General features: G+C 45.1%; 1 protein-coding gene across 17 annotated transcripts in view; it reads right to left on the bottom strand.

Moving 5' to 3' along the window:
* The window catches only part of NLGN4X (neuroligin 4 X-linked), a 346,752-nt gene extending 326,498 nt beyond the window's left edge, over nt 1-20,254 (bottom strand). For 3 of the 17 annotated variants that reach the window (XM_030837310.2, XM_030837304.2, XM_030837303.2), the window contains exon 1: nt 19,641-20,208. The gene's annotated coding sequence lies outside the window, so the exon portion shown is untranslated. Of the gene's footprint in view, nt 1-14,048; nt 14,109-17,281; nt 17,298-17,541; nt 17,567-17,917; nt 17,939-18,396; nt 18,528-18,729; nt 18,885-19,101; nt 19,124-19,640; nt 20,209-20,237 lie in introns of those variants that run through there. The other 14 variants (XM_060292229.1, XM_060292227.1, XM_030837308.2 and 11 more) reach the window with 14 other exon arrangements.
* Between the last annotated feature and the right edge of the window lie 2,387 nt (nt 20,255-22,641).

The raw sequence follows: 22,641 nt of genomic DNA on the forward strand, positions 1-22,641 counted from the left end.
GAACCCCAGGCCACTCTGAAGCTGCGGAAAGGGCGCCTTGCTGGCTGCCCAGGAGGGCTACAGGTTAATGCAATGAGGGACCGTGCAAAACACAGTGGACTCTGCCAGTCCGCTGGGGTTTCCAGATGGAAGGCGGCCGTCCTGTAAGCTGCATACCCCCCAGTCCAGCGGGCTGAGCAGAGCTGACCCACACGAGCGAGAGCCTCAAGCAAACAGCAGAGTCACGTTTGCTGTCCCAGACCTTCCAAGAACAGAATCCTCCTTCCACGTCCAAACCCTGGATGGGACTTTTCCTCTAGTCCTTCTACAACGGAGCATCACTTAGCAACTATCAAAATGAAAAGACTCTTAGGTGTCCAAGCGATAGCAACAAAGTACAGTAAGTAACCAACAGAGTAACAGCGACACAGTATTGGATTGTAATCCTACAATGTAGTTAGTATCCCAAGTGTACAGTAAATATCCATGAGTCCCGACAGATATAAAGGAATGAGTCAATGAATCAATAAATGAATGAGGGAGAAGGGACAGATCTCCCTTTCAGAGGAATTCTAAATAACTGACGTCAATACTCCATCATCCAAGACATGCAGCTGAATCGCCCCACCTCCCCACCTTGAGGCACTTTAAATGACTGGCTGCCAAAGAACAGACTATGAAAAGGTGAGGCGGGTGGTGTGAGTCCACAGTGGAAAAACCCACTACCTCGGCCAGGGGATCAAGGTCAACATCAACATGTTGAGAGGCTGTGCCCTTGACAGGATGAGAAAGGCAGCTGACTTTTGCGGGTTCCCTCCTCCAGAAATGTACCCCAGCCTAAAACATCACACAAACTGCAACTGGGAGACTTCCTACGTAATATCGCAAAACTATTAAAATCATGGAAAACAAGGTCACAGAACAGAGGAGAAGAGGGAAACATGACGGCTAAATGCACCGTGTTGTGCTGGAGGCGATTCTACGACAAAAAGGGAGCATTAGGTAAAAACTGGTGAAAATCACATCAGGTCTGGGGCTTACTTAAAAGTATTGTGCCAGCGCTGGTTCCTTAGTTCCAACAGATGTCCCGTCGTAAAAGAAGACATTAAAAGGATATGGGGTGAACAGGCACTCTCTGTACTTTCTTTACAGGCTGTTTTGTACATCTAGAACTATTTTTAATTAAGCTTATTTTTAAAAATGAAAACAGTACAGGCATACCTCGGAGATACTGCAGGTTCAGTTCTAGACCATTCGTGTAAAGCAGGTCACACAAATGTTTTGGTTTCCCAGGGCATATAAAAGTGACACTTATACTACACTGTAGTCTACTGAGTGTGAGACAGCATTATGTCTTTAAAAATAATGTACAGACCTTAATTTTAAAATAACTTACTGCTAAAAGATGCTCTCCATCCTCTGAGCTTTCAGCGAGCCATAGCAGTAACATCAAAGATCATGGGTCATGGATACCATCACACATACAGTCATAATGACAAAGTCTGGAATACTGTGTGAATTACCAAAGTATGACACAGAGACACAAAGTAAAAACATGCTGTTGGAAAAATTGTACTGAGAGACTTGCCCGACACAGGGTTGCCACAAACCTTCAATTTGTAAAAACAAAAAACAAAAAACAAAAAAACACAGTATCTGTGAAGTACAATGAAACCAGGTCTGCCTGTATTGCAAAACTGTCCTAAAGAAAATAGGTTTCTATTTTGTGAAATTCATCAACATGGAAGAATCGGAGTGAGCATTATAATCTCAGTGAGGCTGGGACGCTAACTTCCCACACTGAAATGTTCTGTCCAATGGAAAAATCAGCCTGTTTCATCCTGCAGAATCAAAACCCCATATAAGCAATAACAACATCGTTAAAATTTTTAAAAAATGCTTCTTACTGAAGTGAGAAAGGATTCATCTCAAGTGTGTTTACTTTAAAGCATCAATGGAAAAACAGCGGGTCTCAGACACTGAGATCTTTAGGTAACCCTAGCTCTGTGCTCAGGTTCTTAGGTGGGTAAGAGTAAAAAAGCATAAAAGGGCCATGACAAAGCAGGTGCACAAAGGTGTGACACTAACACTCCAGGCTTCTTGGACGCACATTACAACAAACCGTTATCCAAACATACGGGGGGGTCATGGGGACCTCCGTGGTGGTCCACTGGTTAAGAATCGGTCTTGCAATGCAGGCGACACCGGTTCGATCCCCGGTTGGGGAACTACAATCCCACATGCCGCGGGGCAACTACTGAACCTGTGCACTGCAACAAATGAGCCTGCGCGCTCTGGAGCCCCAGTGCCACCACTAGAGAGAAGCCCACACGGTGCAACGAAAAGCCCACGTGCCACAACTAAGACCCAAGGCAGCCAATAAATAAATAAATAAATATTTAAAGAGAAAAAACAAAAACATGGGGGTCAGGAGGGGACCATGTTGATGCATAAGGTAGAATATTATGTTCATGGTAAGTCAGCATCCCCTTATCCCAATGCCTGTTTCCCTTTGGATCAGCCCTCGGATACAGGTGAATCCTCACAAAAATACACATTCTACCGAGTCACCTCCCTACTGGAGAGTCAACAATGGCCCTGGAAACTCCTCAAGGTGAAATGACACAGACCAGCCCCTGTGAGTTGACTGACCTTCCTGTTCTGCCTTCTCTCCCTCCATGCAGAGGAAGACCCCTATGTTCACCAGAAAGAGGGGCTCCTGGTGCTTTGTGCCTCTAGGACCCTTTGGCTGTCTTTAAAATTTAGGGGATGGTAGATGTTTCTTTCCTCTTGAGTCTATCTCAACGGACTAGAAAGACATGAACAGAGAAGTAGAATCCACTAGCGTTTGCAGAGATGAAAGATACAAAGTTTTCATCTTGGACAAAACACTATGGGGAGGGACTTCCCTGGTGGCACAGTGGTTAAGAATCCGCCTGCCAATGCAGGAGACATGGGTTCGAGCCCTGGTCCGGGAAGATCCCACATGCCATGGAGCAACTAAGCCCGTGTGCCACAACTACTGAGCCTGCACTCTAGAGCCCACAAGCCACAACTACTGAGCCCATGAGCCACAACTACTGAGCCCACATGCCACAACTACTGAAGCCCACGTGCCTAGAGCCCACGCACCACAATGAAGAGCAGCCCCCCGCTCGCAGCAACTAGAGAAAGCCCATGCGCAGTAACAAAGACCCAATGCCACCAAAAACAAACCAAAAAACAACAACAAGAAAATCCTATGGGGAGAGAGGAGACAGCATCCCTAAAAAAGTTTCATCCCTTCCTACAAATGTGTGAAACATGGCAAGGTGTAATTAACAAGTGCAATTAACTAACGTTTCAAAAAACTGCAGAGGCATTGGGTTCTTACAGATAATCAAGAATCAAGAGACAAGGAAGATCAGAGGCAGCTAAGCTGCTTTCATAGTAGTAACTCAGAAAAAAAAAAAAAAAAAAACACACCTGCGTTTCAAGTAACAAGTTTTGCTTTCAATTCTGGAGGGTTTTTTCCCTGTGTCCTCCCCTAGTTCTTTTCGTCAGAGATTTCTCTTTTTCCATCGCTGTGGCACAAAATACAGAAAAGTAGCTTTGAAAATGATTATGTGCTTTGCTTTATTAACGTTTTTGATGATGTCTCTGATTTCATATGCTTCTCATAAAACTGGCAAAAATACAGATATCAAATTCTGAACTTTCAGGTATTTAATCTTCATTTCCAGAATAGTGTTTAAAAGTACTGTCCAGCTGTGTGGTTTGGGGATAAATCACTGGACCTCTGTGTGACTCAGTTTCCTTCTGTGTAAATGAATGAATACAAATGATTATTCAGTTTCTTTCAAATCCTCATAACCTGTGATTCTAAGGTATTTTCTTATTTTATCACAAAGAGCCCAACCAACTATACTTTTTATATTTACTATAGGCAAGTCAATCATGGTCTAAGCTCATTTTTATATTCCTGGAATTAAAGGTGGATAAAAAGGCATACTTTCCTAGAATTATTGCATCTTCCATCTCCCCACCCCATAAGCTGCAATAGCCCCCCCAAAAATGTATAGTATCTGCTTGAATACTGTTTTGGTTTTTTTTGCAGTACGCGGGCCTCTCACTGTTGTGGCCTCTCCCGTTGCGGAGCACAGGCTCCGGACGTGCAAGCTCAGCGGCCATGGCTCACGCGCCCAGCCGCTCCGCGGCATGTGGGATCTTCCCGGACCGGGGCACGAACCCGTGTCCCCTGCATCGGGAGGCGGACTCCCAACCGCTGCGCCACCAGAGAAGGCCTTGAATACTGTTTTTAATTTGAAGAGAGGATTTGTTTTTCCTGCTGAGTAGGTTTGTAAGGATATCAGACCAGAGGAGGAACAGCAAGGAGGGGAAACAGCTGTGTTTCAACTGACCTGCTCCGGTGAGAATCCCAGCACCACTGAGACCCAGAGGGAGCCACCTGCTCCCCTACCCTGGCCGTGACATCCGCAGCAACATGTGGGTAATTCCCTCTGAAGAAAGGCCACCCTCAAGGGAAACCGGAAGAAGTAAGGACCATCGCTTGGGAATAGATAGTTGTTTCAACACCAGTAAATCCGGGGATGCCCACCTAGGTGTGACTAAACTCCCCTGGGCTCAGCTCCACGCTTCAGGGATGCCCTTAGGCCCCATTAGATGCTGTGGGTTTTAAGACTGGGCTGTGCAAGGAACACCAAAGATGACAGTCATCCACCAGAAGCTAGGAAAGAAGGACAGAACAGATTCTCTGTCACAGGCTCAGAAGGACCCAACCCTGTGGACACTTTGATCTCAGACTTCTGGTCTCCAAAACCCTAAGACCATACATTTCTGTTGTCTAAGCCAGTCTGTGGTATTTTGTTACAACAATCCTGGCAAATGAATACAACACTGTGTTCTTTTTTTTTTTTTTTTTTTTGCGCTATGTGGGCCCCTCACTGTTGTGGCCTCTCCCGTTGCGGAGCACAGGCTCCGGACGTGCAGGTTCAGCGGCCACGGCTCACGGGCCCAGCCGCTCTGCGGCATGTGGGATCTTCCCGGACCGGGGCACAAACCCGTGTCCCCTGCATCGGCAGGCGGACTCTCAACCACTGTGCCACCAGGGAAGCCCAAACACTGTGTTCTTTAATTCTTGAACCTGATAAAAATGTTAATCGCATTTGGGGCATTTTCAAAAGGAGGTTTATCTCCAAAGCAATTTCAATACCCTTCTTTCATTTTACCTTCATAAGACCCTATTAAATAAATAGATACTAACATTCCAGTGTTAAAAAAAAAAAAAAAGACTGGGTTGTGATTTCTCTAAATTAACAGCATACAGGGGGTAGGGGAGGGGAGATACAGTTCACAGTGAAATATAATTTTTCAAATTCCTTCCCCTTTCACTTTTCTCTTCCTTCAGTGACATTTAAAGAGAGAAAAGGTAAATACACATCTTGGAATGATTTAGCAATAGAAATGTTAACAGTCAAGTTCTGTCAATACAAATAATGCATTTGGATTTTTCTGCTGATTCTGTTATGGTATTGCACAGTGCAGAGAAACTATTGTCTTTTTATTTAAATCTTCAGGAAGACATGTGCCGCGATAAAAAGTTAGCTATTAATATTTATACATGTGTCAATATATATGTATGTGTTTATATAATTTATATCTGTCAATTATATATAGACATACATCTATTGATTTAATCCGGTCACATCTAAATGAACAAGAAATTGGCTGGCTCTACAAATGGCCAACATGTATCCTGGTATTTTATACATATATTCATAGAACTGAGTAATTTCTTATCAATTTGGATGTGATCAGATTAAACACCCCAAAACCTGTGAAATTAAGACACATGCTTACTGATGTTATTTTAATATAATTTTGATAAATTTTAACAGCTGATTCTTGTTATTCATCAAAGGGAGACTTTTCAATCAATATAATCATCACATAAATTCGTGGACATCACTTTATCTGTGAAATTGTTTTAGCAGAATCATCACGAAACACCTCCACTCAAATCCGAAGCGAAGCAATGTATAAAGTACGCGTTTCTCCCCATAATATGCTGCTGTTTCCATGATTTCCACCATGAACCAAAATTGTCCGAAGACGCATGCTGAGATGGGATTTTTCCCGGGATAGGCATTAAGACTCTCCTCCATTGTCGTATTTTTATAACAGCTCTATTGTGACGCATCTACAACTCACCTACCTATCACCCTTTCACTGAGGCTGGATGGTTTTATGTTCTTAACACACTCACATTTCTCCCCCATTCTGTGTTGCCATCATAGCTTCTCTGTCTGATAACTTCCTTTGTCTTCTCATTTTAACTACTATTTAACTTTGTGTAACTGTTACTTTTCCCTGACCCTCGTATTCAGGGAGAAGTCTTTTCTCCTGCCTGGCCTGCTGGGTGACATCACAGCTGCTAACCCTCAGCTCTGTGCTAAGAGGCAAAGATCAATCCATAAGGAAGGTTTGTGCCTTGTGTTCTGTATTTGGTTTTTGTTTTCAAAATGTCCTCTCCTTTTCCATGGTTCTGGTTCTCCAGGAGTACCAGTTCCAAATAATTTTCTGTACTGTGATCTGAACTATTCCAGCGTAAGCTTGGCTCGCGGGTAATGATACAAGATGTAAACGCAGACAGACCCAGCCTGCTAGCTAAGGGCTGGGATACAGGTACCATCCCGGGCATCCACGAGGACATGTAGCCTTCTTTTCCCCGAAGCCCCTGGTTAATCCTCTGGTCCTTTACCAAATCATCTCTTTGCTAATTAACCCTAGTAGCCTGTGCTGTTGAAGAAGCTAAAAATTTGAAGGTATGTCATCTCCCACTGAAAATTATAAAATCCCCTACCTTCTCAATATTTCAGCTTTATGGCCCTAATGATCTTGCCTTCAACTACTTAAAAAAGATTTGAATTAAGTTGTTATTTTCCTTAACACTGGATATAGAACATGAGAAATTCAATACACACCCAGTACAACACACGGACACACAGACACACACACACCCTCCAGAAGGGAGATTCTGATAGAAAACTTCTTTGTTGTTAACTTTGAGTCTGTTTCCTGTCTTGTCGTGCCCACCCATCCCCCACATACTATTTTTCCTGGGGGGCTTTGTCACATGGATAGTACATGAAAGATAAACAACCTGGTCTTCTTTATCTACCCCATGTCTCAGCCCTCAATCAATGCTGGATAAGTGAATGAAACAAACAAACAAAAATACCAGTAAATTCACTTTTCCCGATTACCTTGGCAATTTAAACACTTTCAAGTAATCTTAGATCCCCTTACCTCTGTGTCAGTAAGATGTCATGGAAGCCTGCTATGTGATTCCAGTTAGGTAATTTGGGTAACACTTGTTCCAAAGAATCTCAAATTATGCTACGTCTCCTGAATCCATCAGTGTGAGGCTCTTCGAGTCCTTAATGTGTCTGTTTTCCATGTAGAAGTCAAGACAGGGGTATGACAGGTATTAAAGAGGCTCCCAATTATTTGATCTGGGAGCCTCTCTAAAAGAAAATCACTTAACGAAGATGTGGTATATATGCATAATGGAATACTACTCAGCTATAAAAAAGAATGAAATAATGCCATTTGCAGCAACATGAATGGACCTAGAGATTATCAAACTAAGTGAAATAAGTCAGAAAGAGAAAGACAAATATACAATATCACTCTGTGGAATCTAAAATAATACAAATGAACTTATTTACAAAACAGAAACAGACTCACAGACATAGAGAACAGATTTGTGGTTGCCAAGGGGGAGGGGGGCTGGGGGAGGGAAAGACTGGGAGTTTGGGATTAACAGAGGCAAACTATTATATATGGGATGGATAAACAACAAGGTCTGAGCTTCCCTGGTGGCACAGTGGTTGAGAGTCTCCCTGCCGATGCAGGGGACACAGGTTCGTGCCCCGGTCCAGGAAGATCCCACATGCCACGGAGAGGCTGGGCCCGTGAGCCATGGCCACTGAGCCTGCGCGTCCGGAGCCTGTGCTCCACAACTGGAGAATGGGAGAGGCCACAACAGTGAAAGGTCCGCATACCGCAAAAAGAAAACAAACAAACAAACAACAACAACAAAAAAACAACAAGGTCTTACTGTATAGCACAGGGAACTATACTCAATATCCTGTGATAAACTGTAATGGAAAAGAATATGAAAAAGATTGAATATATACGTTTAACAGAATCGCTTTGCTGTACAGCAGAAATTAACACAACATTGTAAATCAACTATACTTCAGTAAAATAAATTTTAAAAACAGACAATCCCTGATTTGGGAGCTCTTGACAAAGACCTTAACTAGCTGAAAAATAGATTATACGAGGGGTGGTGGAGTTTGAGAACGTTATCTGTGATTTGACAATCTTTCAGACTCCAGTACATCAGAATTCATGATATTTTTCATTATCACAAAAAAGCTGAAATGTCTAACTTGCTTACTGAGTTTTATAACGACTATAGAATACAGTCATTAATTCATGAGGCTAGATCCACTACCTTATGTTTAAAAAAAATATTTGATGGGCCCTCAATTCTCTGTTGAATCAAAGTAATCTGTTTAAATATGTATTCGCTCACACAATTTACTTAAAATGAAAATTAATGTTTCACAAATATACGGTTTGACAACTTTTAAAAATATAAGCAGCTAAACAAATAGGGCATGTGAAGAATTCTATTAAGTTGTCCTGGAAAATCTTCTTTGCCATTTCATTTTTCTATTCTTTCCTGACTGATGGAAAGAATTATTCTCTATCTAGTTACCTTCATTGGTCCTTTAATGCTTTAAGGGGACCTCTGAGTTCTCGTCAGTCAGCAAACAGAAGAAAGTGAGGGGGGAGGGGGGAAGGGGGAGGGAGGGAGAGGAAGAGGGAGGGGGAGAAAGGAAGGGGGAGGGGGAGAAGGAAGGGGGAGGGGGAGAGAGGAAGGGGAGGGGAGCGAGGAAGGGGGAGGGGGAGAGAGGAAGGGGGAGGGGGAGAGAGGAAGGGGGAGGGGGAGAGGGGGGAGGGAGGGGGAGGCGGGGAGAGATTAAAGAAGGAAAAGTCCATAATACGTACCAGAAAACAGGCAGGGGTGATACACACGTGAACTAAATATCTTAACAACTTATTTATGAACATTCACACACAGGCAAGGATTTTTAAGGCAGCATATGCCTAAATCATCTCAACATTACCAGGGCTAAATTTCCTTCCAGGCTTGCAACTTGGACATGCTCAAGAAAAGTGATGAATGAAAGAAGGAACAGGAGTCAGAAGCTAGTTTCCAGAAAAAGATGCGTGTACCTCAGTCACCGAATTTCTTTCTTGCCAAGGCTAAGGAGCTCCATTCCCGAGCCTACCATATTGATTTCCCATCTTGAGCAAGGCCACACGAGACACCTAGCCCAGAGGATCTAGCCCACAGATGCTCAGATGGAGAGGCATGGCAGCCACCACCACCAAGCCGTGCCCGTGGCGGGCAGCACTGATTTACTGTGGCGTCTGTCCTGCTGAGATAGATTCTCGGGTCTTGTGTTCTAGGGGCAGAAGACGCCTATCCATCCAGGCAGGAAAGATACAGGGCTTGACTTGATACGTATGTTCCCACTGACATGAGGTTGCTTACTAATTATGTTTCAGTGAGGGCTCGAATATGCTTGTTACCATAGTAACATTAATAACGCCTCAACTTCACTTGAAGGCGAAGAGGTAGTTTCTGTGGACCATTAAATGTAGATTCTGGGGACCAGCCTGGAAGTGGTCTTACCAGATGTGACACAGTTTCTTCTGGAAGATGCACATCAAACTATCTATTCATCCATCTATATATGTAGTCTCTACTTGTATTAATTTTTTTTTTTTTTTTTTGCGGTACGCGGGCCTCTCACCGTTGTGGCCTCTCCCGTTGCGGAGCAGAGGCTCCGGACGCGCAGGCTCAGCGGCCATGGCTCACGGGCCCACCCGCTCCGCGGCACGTGGGATCTTCCGGGACCGGGGCACGGGCCCGTGTCCCCTGCATCGGCAGGCGGACTCTCAACCACTGCGCCACCAGGGAAGCCCTGATTTTATATATATACATTTAGTTCTTATATAAGTTAAATATGTATATACATTATGTAATACACAATTATATTTATATAATACATTGCATGGCTAAATGAATTATTTTCATTATCTACATAAAGGCTCTCCAATGAATTTTAAGATAAAGCATGTCTTGGGACTTCCCTGGTGGCACAGTGGTTACGACTAGGCACTCCCAATGCAGGGGGCCCGGGTTCCATCCCTGGAACTAGATCCTGCATGCTGCAACTAAAAAAAAAAAAAAAAAAAGAGATCCCGCATGTGACAACGAAAGATCACGCCACAATGAAGATCCTGCACATAAGACCCGACCCAGCCAAATAAATAAATAAATAGATAAATATTTTTTATAAAAAATAATAAAGTAAAATAAAGCATGTTTTGATGAGTCTTTGATCAATTATATAAATTGTATGCAAATAGAAATATATGAAATGCATAGTGTATACTATAGATAACCAACAAGGACCTACACTATAGCACAGGGAACTATACTCAATATTTTGTAATAACTTATAAGGGAAAAGAATCTGAAAAAGTGTGTATATATATATATATATGAATCAGTTTGCTGTACACTTGAAACTAACACAAGATTGTAAATCAACTAAACTTCAACTTAAAAAATGCACATAATTATATAAATATAGAAATACAACATAGCAATAATTATATACATACATATTTAAATGAAATTTAGCTAGTTTAGAGGAAGAAGTCTTTCTAGATATGATCTGACAATAAAACGACCCTGTGAAAGAAATAGCTTTGTGATGTTGTGGCTCTAACTGTCCTGAGACCACTTGGGTCCACACGCCAGCCTACTGACATGTCAGGGACCTACGCCTGTTTGCAGTCTACGTGCAATCCTAGTTCCAAAGAACCTGAGCCCATGGGCAAAGTGACAACCCAGGACAGGAAATCCTCTGGCATCAGTTCACGGCTGCCGTGGCCTTCCTGTGAGCTGGGGTGTGTCCGTGCTTCTCGGTAGGTGCACCGTGGATGAGTGCTGTATGTGAAAATGGCATGCAAAGGGAGTGCGGGAAGGCAGGGACCCCAAACCACAAAGAGACTATTATGAGCTTCTCAACTTTGGGGACTTCCAGTTTCTCGGTGTTCACGGCAAGTGAACTCTGGGTTCGTCTGCTGTGCTGATACGATGCTTCTTCGACTGCGCCAGGAGCTTTCGATGGCGACAGCCTCTCCACAGAGCCCTTACCTACCAAGAAACACCAAGGCGTGCATCTCCTACCAGGCAGATAAAAGGGCTATTTAGTTTCGCCTTTTTAAAAAAAGAGTGTCCAGTGTGATCCTTGCAAACATTGTCAATGTCTCCATCCCAGTATGTAACCTGGAGGAATATGGATGGACATAAAAGGGCAGCGTGTTATCACTCCTACCATATAGATTATTTCACCCTGGACCTTACGATGATACCTTGTAAGAAACTCCTACTCACATCAGAAGAGAAAGCTTCAAGGAAAGTTAGAGAAAGCAGGTGCTTGCCCCTCAACATGCACTCTCAAATCATTTAGGTCTCAGTATCCTGTCATAAACCATCGTGGAAAAGAACATGAAAAAGAATATGCATACATATGTATAACTGAATCATTGTGCTGTACACACGAAACTAACACAACACTGTAAACTAATGTCTTCCCTCTCCAATGAGGAGTCTTTTCAGGTCCGTCTCAGGTAACTTACATCATGAATTTTCTAATATCACTTATGTTCGGTGAATGACAGAGAGAAGAAATGGAAAATGACAAAGACAAAAATCTCATTTTCCATTTTGGTACTTTGTTTTTTTGTTTTGATCTAATGTGTTGCCGTGGCTGAGAAAAAACATTTGATGCAAGAAATTGCTCTTGGTTATGCGGGTGCATACAGGCATACCTATGTGTATAAATATATACACAGACACACACAGACACGCTTCCCTTCTTACCACATGCCTTTAGGCCATGAGGGAGTATGCACCCGCGTGAGAAAAGCAGTTAACAGTGACATACTTTATATGCTTGAAAAAACGTGTTTCCTCAGACTCACAGATACAGAGAGAACAAACGAGTAACCAGTGCAGAAAGAGAAGGGGGAGGGGCAAGATAGGGATAGGGGATTAAGAGGTACAAACGACCTTCCTACTCCTTCGGTGGGAATGTAAATTGGTGCAGCTACTATGGAGAACAGTGCGGAGGCCCCTCAGAAAACTAAAAATAGAGTTACTATGTGAGCCTGCAATCCCACTCCTGGGCATATATCCAGAAAAGACAAAAACTCTAATTCAAAAAGATACATGCACCCCAATGTTCATAGCAGCACTATTTACAATAGCCAAGACATGGAAGCAACCTAATGTCCATCGACAGATGAACGGATAAAGAAGATGGGGTACATGTATACAATGGAATATTACTCAGCCATAAAAAGAATGAAATCATGCCATTTGCGGCAACATGGATGGACCTAGAGATGATCATACTAAGTAAGTCAGACAGAGAAAGACAAATGTCATATGATATCACTTACATGTGGAATCTAAGAAAAGGATACAAACAAACTTATTTACAAAACAGAAACAGACTCACAGACATAGAATACAAACAGAATACACTTTGCTGTATACCTAAAACTAACACAACATTGTAAATCAACTACCCTTCAATTAAAAAGAGATACAAACTACTATGTATAAGACACATAAGCCACAAGGATACATTGTACAGCACAGGGAACTATAGTCATTATTTCAAAATACCTTTTGATGGAGTATAATCTGTAAAAATATGGAATCACTATGCTGTCCACCTGAAACTAATAGAATTATGTAAATCAACTTAAATTTTTTAAAAATGAGTTCATCGCTGCCCACCACCTGGCCCATTCACAGAGGGTACTCGAGTAGGAAAAAACTGAAAACACTATAGGCACTCCATCTCAGTGGGTTCTGGTCTCCACACACACACCTCCCCAATGCCCCCGCACACCCCCATCCCCATTGGTTGTTTCTGAGACCACGGTTTGACACTGCGGGCTGAGTAGCTAAAGCTGGCGGCCCGTCAAGGTCACATAATCCACGTCCCTGCCACAGGTCTAAACCAAACACTGGTGATGTTGATAGATGAAACCCGGAAACTGACACCATGTGCAAATCCCATCACCGCTGTAAGAACAACCAAAGAGATCTTTTCCATGCCTCGCAAACATAAACAGCGACTCACGGTTAATACACCTCTCATCACTGCCCATCACAGTTTCTTTCACTTTCTTTTTTTTTTTTTAAGGATCCAAAAGCTTAACCAACTTTCTTTTTCATGTAGAAACATCAGAGGTGAAATTCCCCATTTCAAAGAAGTGCACTTGGCAAAATACGACTTCTGCCCCCAACACCGCCCCCCCCCGGAAAAAAAGTTCCAACCAGCCAGACAAAAGCAAAAACGGTTACCAAAGGGGAAAGCGGTGGGGGGGATAAATTAGGAGTTTGGGATTAGATACACAGCACTATATATATATATAAAATAGATCAACAATGAGAACCTCCTGTAGAGCACAGGGAACTACACTCAGTGTTTTGTAATAACCTATACGGGAAGAGAATCTGAAAAAATAATATACACATATATATGTATAACTGAATCACTTTGCTGTACGCCTGAAACACAACAACTATACTCCAATTTAAAAAAAAAATGAGAGATGAGTTGGGATGAGGGTGGATGCCTGCAGAAACCCAAGAGAGTCCATTTCACAGAACGAAAGAGTAGAATGGGGGTTGTCAGGGGGAAATGGCGAGTTACGAATCAAAGGTCATAAAGTTTAGATAAAGCAAGATGAGTATCTTCTAGATCTTCTGCACAATATTGGACCTACAGTCCACAGGACTATACTGTGCACTTAAACATGTGTTTAAGTGTACAGTAGAGTGGATTCTCGTGTCACACGTTTTTACCACAAAGCAATAAAATAAAAAAACATACCCTTGGGATGATGACTTTGCGATGGAAGGACGACTTCATCATCCAATCAGGGATTAGCCTCTGGAAACCAAAATGATCACCGATATCAACACAGCAAACCAAGAAGGTCCAGTTGCCATCCAAAAAAGAGCGCTCTGTTACCTTGGTAAATCACTATTCATACCACACACGTTTTAAATAAGACCACCAAACAAAACTCTGGGTTCTTTCCCTTCATTTCCAAAGAGCTGTGAAAGCACATGCCATTTCCTTAATACCATCCTGAAATAAAGATCTGCCTCCGGTGAGGCCCTGTAGGGTTTATTCTTCCCCACTTCTTCCCTAATACGGTTATTCTTTTCTCCTCTGGAATCAATTCAACAAAACCTCACCTTACTGTACATTTCACGTTTGTTGGGGTCTGGTTCGTGTTCGGTCAGGCACCCCTTCTGGGAGGTGCAGGGGGGTTGGGGGCTGGTGCAGAGAAGATGCTCATTCTGGAAACTGGCCAATTTCCACAGGCAGGTGGTGCTCAGGGGTTCCACACACACCTGGGGCAGGTGATCTCAACAGTGAATGTCTGAAGTCTGAAATCAGAGCCCTAAGTAGCCTGGCTATTCTCCACTCATGTGCTGATTTCATGAGTCCTTTATTTCCTTTTTGTGTCGTATACCCACTGCAGACATCAATCCTTCTCAGAGGTATTTGTTCAAAGCCTATAAATGGCCAACCTCAAACTTCTAGGCGGTCCCACTGTTTTTTTCTCCCTTATTCACTTGTCCTACTCTGCCCGCCCCCAAGAGAAAGGAGGAAGGGTTTCCCATCCCGCCACTCACGGAGCACAGAACAGAAGAGGCTTTGAAAGGCCAAATGTAGGTTGTTTAGAGAAAAATGACAAAACTGGAAAATATTCATGGCGTGAATGGCCCATGAATGGTTTGCAGCCCACAGCAGATGACCTAATTGCCTAGAACCACGTGGGCTCAATTTTGAGATTTTTCACTGTCTCCCCTTATCCGGCCCAAAGCGGAATATCTGGTTTGAAACTGGTAGCTGACAAGTTTAAGAAATCAGCTGTCACTACATCCAAGGCCTAGTCTGTCTTCGAATTTTTTAACATAATTAAGCGGAAAATGAAGTGTCTCTTCTGAAAAGATACAGTATCCAGGATATTTTTTTTTTAATTGGGCAACTGACTTAAACTAAACCCTGAGCATATTTTTCTCATTTGGGAATAAATGCATACCCTTAAGCATCAAGAGCGTTATAGAAAGTATACGGTTGTGGTTGATATATTAAAACTCCGTTCCTTGCCCTTGACTTTCACATACAAAAATCAGCTCTCAGCGGGTTTGGAATTTAAGTATATTTTAACCAGAGAAGCCTGTCATCAGGGTGACGGCATTAAAGGACTTTAAATATTTTCATACGGTGGCTTCACTGGAATCACATCAATTCTGTCAACAGGTTGCATTGTTGACAATACCTAGCTGTGCAATAAAGGTTTAGAATCTGGAGTACCAATTAAAACGGAAGAACAGTAAAGCCACGCCAGACTCTGTGCACTTGAATATTTACTTTTGTGAGAACCGTCTCTGGGTTTTTTTTGTTGTGGTCCAGGCATCAAAGCACAATATTCTAAAGAGTTCTTAAAGAGATGCTTGCACATTCTGAAAGCAATGTAATGTGTATAGAGAGGAAACACTCTCATCTTTGTACAGAGACCAAGAAGCTTTCCACAAATTACTACAAAGGAAAAAAACATGAAAAGGCCAAGTTCAGAAATAAAGAAAAACCCCACATACTTACTGCGGGTCTACATTCCAGGCCCCAGAAAGAGAACTTTTATATTGCCCAGGTCTATTCACTTGTAAATTCCAGAGCGTGGCAATACCTGCTCTATCTACCTTATGTAGCAAATCGTCACTTATCAAGTATCATATCTATTTTTAGATTTGGGTATAAATGAGCTGGGTTTAGGGCCAAATGTACATTCAGCACTCTTTTTATTTAGGGGGAAAAAAAATACAAAGGAAAGCAACAATTCTTCCACCAAAGAAAAACGTGTCAAAACACCTTGAAAACAGCATCAAAGCACAGCCATTAGTATGAAAATGCAATTATCATTAACTCCCTGCTCGAAATCATTCTGGTTTCCAAAAAATTAAACCTGTCATTTTAATCCAGTAATTTAAAACTGATGAAGTAATTTTCCACTTGCTACTTATTGGCCCTCATGATTTTCTTACATGTCAAGGAAAATATTCTTTAAAATTGCCAAATATATATCTCTATATATAGAGAGATAGATATAGTATAGATATATAGATATATCTCCAAGTACATTTCTTTGGGTAATAGAATATTGAAGTTTTAATCTAGATAAAAAATAAATATTTGCAGAGGCCTCCGTGAGATTCTTATGTTCTTACTTTAGGGATGCATTTTTAAAATCCACATTTTTAAAATCTGGAATTAAGGGATGAATGCAGCCATGTGCCAAAACACCCACCACCCCCTACACACACACACACACACACACACACACACACACACACACACAAACACACACCTTCTGCTGCATCTACACGAGGAAATCTACCCTGAGGATTTTCAAGGCTGGCTGTTAACCTCTTTCCAAAGCCCACTAAAGGCAACTAAAGGCATGAAAAATTCCCCAGCCCCTCAATCTGCCCCCAGAAAGATGCAGATTTCTGTGCCACAGGACCCTTTCTCCGGGCTCTCTCATTCTCTAGGAAAAACGCTAAGCATCGCCATTCAAACTACGCCGTTCTCTTAGCAGCTGAGGTTGCTTTGTTCTGATGCAAAGTCAGGTCTTGAAGCCCCGGTTAATTTCTAGCTGAAGTATATACCTACCAACGATGCCTTATGCACGCACTCCTACGTTGCCTGCAGAACCCTACACAAACTGGAAATTCTGCTCCCTCAGGATAACTCAGTCTCCCCAAACTTTCTTTTCTTTTTTCTTTCTTTCTTCCTCTGCGTCCCGTCCCTTCAATCGTGCTAAAGGCTGACTCCGAAAAGGAGCTAGCTCGTACCACCTCGCATCACAAAATGCGTTAAACGCAGCGCGCTCAGGATGTGGAAGCCGGGTCAGCCAGGGGACCCCTTCAGACAGCCTAGGCTATGAGCACAGAAAGCCGTTTCCCCGCAACTGAACAAGTAGGAAAAAAAAGAAATCAAAGGAAGAATCCACACTACCACCTTGTGGATTCCGCTCGCAAGAACAGTACCTGCTGAGTTCGATACCCGCCACCGGACACACCTCACCCCAAATCTCCCAAGTTGGGTCCACATGACGGAGGGCGAGCCGCGGGCCCGGCTCACGGCAGGCGCGCGCGCGCTCTCGGCTTCACTCCTGACGCGCGCTCCCAGCGCGGGCGCGAGCCGCCTTCCTCGGCCCCCCGACGCGGCCTCCTGCACCCCGCCCCCCTCCCGCCGGCTCGAGAGAGCGGCCTCGTGGCTCCAAAAATAGATGAAAAGAGGCCCACACCTGCTGGTCGGTTCAGAGAAGGGAGTCACTCCAGAGGAAAACCCGCAGCCAAAAAAAAAAAAAAAACACCCACAAAAAAACAAAACAGAAAAGGGAGAGGGGCGGGAGGGAGGCAGAAGAGGTCCTCCGGACGCCCCTCGCCCTCCGAGGGGGACTTCCGTTCCCAGGGCGGCCCCGGCCAGGCCCCGAGGGTGCGCGGGGGGACCCCCGGCTCCCGCCCTCGCCGCTTCGGGGAGAAAGGATGCTGTGTCTGGCGGCGGGCAGGCTCCGGAATGGTGGGCCGGGCCCAGGGATGCGCGGGGCCCCGGGCCCGGATCCGGGGGCGCACCACTCGGGGGGGCCGCCCGGGAAGGCCGGGCGGAGAAATCCAACCTACCGGTTCTCGGAGGGACGAAGAAGCCGGGGGAGGGGAGGGGTGCGGTCGGGGACGGGCGGGGAAAGAGGGGGCGTCTGGGAGACTGAAGGGTGCCCGCGCGCCCTGAAGAGGCGGCGGGCTTCCCGGAGAGCCAGAGCGGGAGGGAGGGAACACTCGTGGGCTGGGGTCGGGGTGCAGCCGGGACCTCGGCCTCTCCTCCGGCCGCCGCCAGCCCGCGACCCCCGCACCGTCTGCGGCCGAGCGGTACGCCGGTTCGGCCCGCTGGTGCGGGACGGGGGTCAGGCCGAGCCGCGCGGGAAAGGGCAGGGGGCGGCGGCGGGGCTCCGGATGAAATCGGCTGGGAAAGCGTGGGAGGCGGGCGGGATCTGAAGCGCGGGACGGCTGCGAGCTTTGGGAGACGGCGGGGGGGGGGGGAATGGAGCGAGGGAGCGGGGAGGGTTGTCTGTTACGTGGCCCAAGGCGCTGCGGGTGGTCCGCACCTCCGAACCGAGTCCCCGGACCTCCTCCCCCCGCCTCCGGCGAGAGGACCGGCCCGCCGTGCTTCCCGCGGGCTCTCCTCCCGGATCGAGGGTTCTCCGTGGGCACCGACGGGGGTCCGCATCCCCGGAGACCCCGGCTAGGACGCCCAGCGCCGGTCCCCGCAGATACCAACTTTTGTGGTCCTCGGGGAGAAGCGGGCAGCTCGGGGACGGCGCTCGGGCGGCAGCTGCGTGCCCCGCGCAGACATGCAGGCCAGACCCAAAGGCTCCCGAAGCAGCAACGCCACCAACCGCCCTCACTCCTCCTCGCGCCCTCCATCTCCCGCCGCTTGCCTTCCCACAGCCCACACGCACGGGTGAAGGGCGGATGGCAGTGGGAGGGCAGGTGGCCCGCTCCCCAGCTTTGCAGAAACGGCGCTAAGCTATTTCGTCTTCACCCGGGGTCTCCAGCGCGCCCGGGTCGCTCCCCAGCAAAGCCCAACCAGCCCCTCATCAATCACGTGCGTTATTTCGTGCATCACACAAGCCGTCATCTTATCCAAGGCCAGCAGAGGAAGGAGGGGGGAAAAAATCGCTTAATGCAAACCCAGCCAAGCCTGTTTTCCTTTTTTCTCTCTGGTTAACCCAAAAAAATGCACCCCGGGAGGTGGTAGCTGACAGTTTCCTTAAAGAAGAAGGAGGAGAAAAAAGCCCGTGATGGCTCACAGTTTCCAGAAGTGCTCCTGGCTTCCCCGCCAGTCCTGCTTTGCAGACATCTGGCACTTCGCTCGTTCTCTCCCTGTACTGCAGATGTATTTTTTTTCCTCCTGTGTCTGCCACACTCTTCTGTTTATTTGTATGTAACAGAGCGCTATTTTGTAAACACCTCACACACGGCCCCAGAGCCGTTCAGATAGCTGATTGCAGCAAAACGCTTCCCAACCACGGTGGTCCCAATTTTTTTAAGTCGTAAGAAAAAATGTACTGTTTCTGTAGAGATGTGTACGAAGCTTGCACAGGACACGCCGTACATATATGTCCACACTCCCACCCACACCTAAGAAACGGAGCGACCGATGGAAGAAAAAGTGCTATGCAAATTTTCAAAATTTAAAAAAAAAAAAAATTTTTTTTTAAATGTCGGATGAAGTGGAGCGCAAACGTTAGCAGTCGGGCTTATCATCTTTTGCTGGCAAGCACACGAGTCAAAACGTTAAATAGGCTTAAAAAAAAACCCCACAGACACATCTTAAAACGGCACCTACCTTAGCCGTGGAAAAGCTGCATCGGCTGTAAGTGTTCTTTTTATGCATCCAGATTTTTCCAGGGACCGAGGCTATGATTCAGGAGGATGTACTAAGTCCAAGCGCCTTGGCTTTCTCGAATCTCAACTGGATTTGCTCCCCCGAAGAAACGCGAGGACCACCGACACTGCCGTTTGCAGGAAATTCGTTGTTTCTCTCCTAGGCTGATGGGGAAGAAGAAACAGGAACACAGCCGGAGAAGGAAGGGCAGCGTTACGTCTGAATAAGAGCTCTGTATGTAGAGACAGAGACCCGTCTGCAAGAAAAAGAGAGATTGAAGCGAGAGGTCCTGATGGTTCCCAGCTCCCCCCTCTGCTATTGGACCAAACTGAATGAAATTTACAAAGCCAGCAGCCAATAGATCCCCGCGGTCGGCCCCATCGCTACAGAAACCACATCCACGGCTACAAGCGCATGCAAAGAGCAGCTAATCCCAGTGCAAACCAGCTGGAACAGAGAGATTCTGGTGCCGCCGGGGTGGTGGAACAGGTGAGCGCGCGTCTCACTGGGCCACCGTGCCAGAGCGCACGGGAAAGCTTCCCTGCCCTCTCCAGATACCCTTCGGAGACACCACACACGGTGCCGTATTTGCAAACACCATTAACCCTTTAAGGCTATGCTATCCAAGGGTGAGTGCCAGCCGTGCAAGCTCTTCCCCGGGGGTCAGGCTGACAACTGTGTTACTGTTTCTGGATGGTATTCGGCTTGTACTGGGAAACAGTGATAGATAGATAGATAGATAGATAGATAGATAGATAGATAGATAGATAAATTAGCAAAATTAGAATGAAGACCTGTAAAGGACAGAACCTCTTTTATGCCCAGGTGATGGGTTAATACCTTTTGGGTTTTTTTTTTTTTTGGTTGCGTTGGGTCTTCGTTGCCGTGCGTGGGCTTCTCAATGTGGTGGTTTCTCTTGTTGCCAAGCACAGGCTCTAGGCACATGGGCTTCAGTAGTTGTGGCTCACGGGCTCTAGAGCACAGGCTCAGTAGTTGTGGCACACGGGCTTAGTTGCTTTGCGGCATGTGGGATCTTCCCGGACCGGGGCTCGAACCCCTGTCCCCTGAACTGGCAGGCAGATTCTTAACCGCTGCACCACCGGGGTAGCCCCTGTTTGTTTCTTATACAGTAGTGGTTTTGATGAATAAAATACTGAAGAAGTTTCTAGCACCTGCGAGTTGTACTGAAATACCCCTCTTCACTTTTGGGATCCAGGATTTCATCTTTTCCAGCCAACTCAGAATTTGGTAATAGGACCTGGTATTTATCACTGGGTTCGAGGTAGCTGGCTGTCAGCTGCGTGATGTCCGAAGCTCCTCTCTCATAAATCAGGGAAGGCTATAGAGTGCTGTGGCAGTCTGAACACAGCTTTTCCAACTAGACTGCTTGGGTTCAAGTGGCATATGACCTTCGCTGTGTGTTTAAATACTTCGTCTGGGTTTCCGTCTCTGTAACGTGGAGAAGACAAGTAATCACCTTGTGATATCCTTGTGATGTGATATGTGATACAGGACTAGGCATGCGAGAAGCTCCAGATAAATGTCTGCTTTTCTTAACCTTATTTCACAGGCCTAGGGACTTACTTCCTGAAGGAAAAACATAATGTCTTCTATCCATAGGACATCCTCACAATTGCTTCTGCATTTAGGCAGCGAACTCAGGCATCCAACCTGCTGTCATTATTTGATGTGATGCCACAACTAGGGATTCCTCAGGAGTTTTAAGAGAAGGGCTCTTGCGGAACATAGCCAATAGTGGGGAAGGTGATCAACACTGATTTAGGAGACCTAGCTTCAGACCAAGTGTCTGAACCCTGCTAGCTTTAACCTGTTGGAAAGTCCGTTAGGTTCTGTGAACCTTAGGGAATAGATCCTTTAAACAGTGATTGAAATAGCTCTCTGTGGTTCCTTGGGACAAATAAATGAGATAATAGGCACGAAAACATGCATCACCAAAAAGATGTCTATATATATCATACATACAGGTACAGAGAGAATGCTATTTTCATCACTGTTATATATACACAAAATAGATATATAATCTAATAATAGAAGAAACATACATATGTTTTATATAAATATATATTTTTCTTCTATTATTTAATAATTATTGAAGATCCAATAACATAATAGTATCGCTAATAAGTATAGTTTTTCCCCCAAATTAGTAACACACATAACTGTAGACACAAAAATATATAGACAGATATATATATACATGTATAGACATCTATTCTTCCCAAAGTAGGGTTTAGAAGCAGAGACTTCAGTTAAACACAATAACTTAGAGCAGGCCAGAAAGTCACTGGCTTTACCGAGAAAGTGTGAATTCACTGATTTATTTATAAATTTATCAAGTATCTCTTGAGCACAGGCATAATCCGAAGCACTAAGAATGCATTTGTGAGTAACACACATCCATGTATTTTTGAAGAAGCATACAGTCTAGTGGATAAGGGAGCCAACAGCATAAGAAAAGAATCATCACCAGAAGGTGTGAAAATACCTATGATGTATGAATTCACAGGCATCCATGCAGATGGAAATGATGGAGAAAACAGTGTCCAGAGAAAGGGTGCTCTCAGCAGAGATGGAACCGTAGCAGAGAAGAACAAACCTGACTCCCTGTCCAATCTATTCCATTAGCTCTAACCTTTGTGCTCTGCTGTCTGTGTTTAGTCAGACTGGCTCTGCACCTTTTGTAGAAGAAAGCTGCGGAGAGCCTGAAATATACATGACAGCATTCTCAAGGCTCTGCCTCCCAGGCTTGACCATTAAAGGCATAATACAAAGTTGCAGAACAGAAAAAAACAATTGTGGGTTGTTCCCTGGCGGTCCACTGGTTAGGGCTCAGCGCTTTCACTACCGTGGCCTGGGTTCAATCCCTGGTTATGGAACTGAGATTCCCACAAGCGGCGGCGGAAGGAAGGGAGGAAGGGAGGGAGGGAGGGAGGGAGGGAGG

Source organism: Globicephala melas, chromosome X, assembly GCF_963455315.2.
Source record: "Globicephala melas chromosome X, mGloMel1.2, whole genome shotgun sequence".
Classification (NCBI taxonomy): Eukaryota; Metazoa; Chordata; class Mammalia; order Artiodactyla; family Delphinidae; genus Globicephala; species Globicephala melas.